General features: G+C 41.2%; 1 pseudogene across 1 annotated transcript in view; it reads right to left on the bottom strand.

Annotated features, from left to right (window-relative positions):
- Window positions 1-3360: 3360 nt before the first annotated feature.
- Window positions 3361-3788, bottom strand: part of LOC116552678 — a 4559-nt pseudogene continuing 4131 nt past the window's right edge. Inside the window, exon 2 of the transcript XR_004269489.1 lies at window positions 3361-3690. The product of XR_004269489.1 is annotated as a ubiquitin-conjugating enzyme E2 variant 1 pseudogene (transcript). The remainder of the gene's footprint in view (window positions 3691-3788) is intronic.

The raw sequence follows: 3788 nt of genomic DNA, 5'->3' as shown, positions 1-3788 counted from the left end.
ATGCTGCTGTGAACACTTGTGTACAAGTCTGTGTGTGCACATATGTTTTTTCATTTCCCTTGGGTATATATGTAGGAGTAGACTTGCTTGATCATAGCTCTGTTAAACCTTTAGAGGAACTATCAAAATGTTTTCCAAAATAGCTGCACTATATTAGATTCCCACCAGTGGCATATCAGGGTTTCAATTTCTCCACATTCTTGCTACAACATTATTATTTATCTTTTTTATTACAGTCATCCTAATAGGCATGAAGTGCTACCTCACTGTGGTTTTGATTTGCGTTTCCCGATGGCTCATAATGTTGAGCATCTTTTCTTGTGCTTATTGGTCATTTTTGCATCTTCTTTGGAGAAATGTGCATTTACATCCTTTTCCTGTTTTTATTTAATTTATTTATTTATTTAAGAGGGAGTCTTGCTCAGTTGCCCAGGCGAGAGTGCAGTGGTACGATCTCAGCTCACTGCAACCTCCACATCCCGGGTTCAGGCAATTCTCCTGCCTCAGCTTCTCTAGTAGCTGGGATTACAGGCAGATGCCACCATGCCCGGCTAATTTTTGTATTTTTAGTAGAGACGGGGTTTCACCATGTTGGCTAGGCTGGTTTTGAACTCCTGACCTCAGATGATCTGCCTGCCTCACGTTCCCAAAATGCTGGGATTACAGGCATGAGCCATCTTGCCCAGTCATTTTTTTTTTTTTTTTTTTTTTTTAGATGGAATTTCTCTGTCACCCAGGCTGGAATGCAGTGGTGTGATCTCGGCTCACTGCAACCTCTGCCTCCCGGGTTTCAAGCAATTCTCCTGATCAGCCTCCAGAATACCTGAGACCACAGACACATGCCACCACACCCAGCTAATTTTTGTATTTTTTGTATAGAAGGGGTTTTGCCATATTGGCCAGGCTGATCTCAAACTCCTGACCTCAGGTGATCTGCCTGCCTCCACCTCCCAAAGTGCTGGAATTATAGGCATAAGCCACCACACTGGGGCCATTTGCCTGTTTTTAAATTGGGTTATTTGTTGTTATTGTTGTTTCTGAGTTGTAATAGTTCTTTATATAGTCTAAATACAAGTCCCTTATTAGATATATGATTTGCAAATATTGTATCCCATTCTTTGAGTTCTGTTTTCACTTTCTTTACGGTATTCTTTGAAGCACAAAGTTTAAAAAAATTGAAGTTCAATTTATCTTTGTTTCCCTTAATTGCTTTGCTTTAATATCGTATCTAAGAAACAATTGCCTAATACAAAGATTTACTTCTTTGTTTTATGTGCTGAGTTCTAGAATTTTAACTCTTATATTTAGGTCTTTGATCCCTTTGAGGTTTTTTTTTTTTTTTTTTGAGATGGAGTTTTGCTCTTGTTGCCCAAGCTGGAGTGCAATGAACAATCAATGAAAGATCATGCAATGACGTGATCTCAGCTCACCACAACCTCCGCCTCCCGGGTTCAAGTGATTCTCCTGCCTCAGCCTTCCTGAGTAGCTGGGATTACAGGTATGAGCCACCATGCCCAGCTAATATAGTATTTTTAGTAGAGACAGGATTTCTCCATGTTGGTCAGGCTGGTCTCAAACTCCTGACCTCAGGTGATCCACCCGCCTTAGCCTCCCAGAGTGCTGGGATTACAGGCATGAGCCACCAAGCCTGACCTTAAGTTAATTTTTGTATATGGTGTGAGATAGGGGTCAAACTTTATTAGTTTGCATGTGGTTATCCAGTTGTTCCAGCAGCATTTGTTGGAAGGACTATTCTTTCCCTGTTGAATTGTCTTGGCATCCTTGTTGGCAATCAATTGACCAGTAAGTTTGAAGGTTTATTTATGAACTCTTTTTTTTTTTTTTTTTTTAAGACAGAGTTTCGCTCTTGTTACCCAGGCTGGAGTGCAATGGCACGATCTCAGCTCACCGCAACCTCCGCCTCCTGGGTTCAGGCAATTCTCCTGCCTCAGCCTCCTGAGTAGCTGGGATCACAGGCACGTGCCACCATGCCCAGCTAATTTTTTGTATTTTTAGTAGAGACGGGGTTTCACCATGTTGACCAGGATGGTCTCGATCTCTTGACCTCGTGATCCACCCGCCTCGGCCTCCCACAGTGCTGGGATTACAGGCTTGAGCCACCGCGCCTGGCTATTTATGAACTCTTGATTTTATTTTATTTATTTATTTTTTTTTGGAGATGGAGTCTCACCTCACCCAGGCTAGAGTGTAGTGTGCAGTGGCGTGCTCTCAGCTCATAGTAACCTCCACCTCCCAGGTTCAAGCAAATTTCCTTCCTCAGCCTCCTGAGTAGCTGGGATTACAGGTGCCCACCACCACACCCCGGCTAATATTTTGTATTTTCACTTCAGATGGAGTTTCGCTATATTGGCTAGGCTAATCTCCAACTCCTTGCCTCAAATGATCTACCTGCATCAGCCTCCCAAAGTGCTGGGTTTACAGGCGTGAGCCACCATGCCTAGCCTATTCTATTGTTTTATATGCTGTCCTTATGCCAGTACCAGAAATTACATTTTAAATCAGGGCTGCTTTTCTTCTTGCCCCAGGAGGAGCTCCTGGTTGGCAGTTCCCTTGTTCACAATTTAGTCTTGGAAGGAGGATAATGTCAGAGAGAAAGGAGGGGAGGTAGCCAATTATTTATGTCTGTATTTTCTCGGGCTATTCTCATTTCTCCAAGAGGGGGACTGTATATCGTGGAGGTATTGTTAGTGATGCCCTCACTGATTTATTCATTTTCAGTGCATGGTGATACGCTGCAGCTTGTCCCTGACTAATTAAGTGGTTCTATAGATAATACTACCTGGATTCCAATAAACTAAATTTGCCGACCTTTTATGTGAAGGCCAGAGGCTGTTGGTAGTACTCTAAATATCAAAACATGTCTGTGTGTGTGTGCATACACACACAAAGTGACCTTTAAAATAAAGGTGTTATTTAACGATGATTGACAGAATGACAAACTCCTTTCCCAAAGAAAAATATTAAGGAGGAGAGGGCATTTGGAAAACAAATCTTTAAAAATATTTCAGAGTTATGTGGTTTGGTTGTAAATACAAGTATGTATTTATAAAAACTCATAGCTGCATACTTTTAAAACTTGGAAATCAAAATTTCTAACCCACTTAGGGCTGAAAGGAAATGTTTCAGAGTTCTTTTTTTTGTTGTTATAGCACAACTTATATATTTCAAATGGACAAAAAGTTAGTATCATTTACAATATCTTAAGATAAATTTCCTTTGAATGGGAGCTTCCTTTCCAGTACTTTGAGGTCTGCAAGACGTATCTAGAAAATTTACTACTGTGGAAAATGAAGACTGCTTAAATCGAATGAGGGGGAAGGGAAGGGCCTGTGGTTTTTCTTTTTGATTAATTGCTGTAACACTGTCCTTCAGGCGGCTGAGGGAGTTTCATATTTTCTTTAGACATCATTAGGCGCCGAAGCTCTTGCAGGACAACTTTGATGCTATATGAATTCTGCCATTTTGCTAGCACTGATATGGCTCTTGGGTCCACCACTCCATTAGAACTATTAACTCCATTCATATGAATTTTTGTTACAAATCTTACAAAGGGGGGTGCTTCTGGGTATTTAGGTCCACATTCTATTTTAAGGCTGTATATTCGGTTTTCATAAATTGTCCGAGCCCGTGGTGGCTGCCATCTTGCGTCGCTGTCTGTTTCAGAGTTCTCTGAAAGATTGAGAGACTAACTGTATCCCCAAAGACTGAAGAGAAAATGTTTTCTTTTTTTCCTTTTCTTTTTTTTTTGACATGGAGTCTCGCTCTGT

The sequence above is a fragment of the Sapajus apella genome, unplaced genomic scaffold (assembly GCF_009761245.1).
Source record: "Sapajus apella isolate SASKATOON/1434 unplaced genomic scaffold, GSC_monkey_1.0 scaffold12, whole genome shotgun sequence".
Taxonomy (NCBI): Eukaryota; Metazoa; Chordata; class Mammalia; order Primates; family Cebidae; genus Sapajus; species Sapajus apella.
The sequence above is the reverse complement of the archived record's forward strand: the minus strand, read 5'-3'. Positions and strand labels throughout refer to the sequence as shown.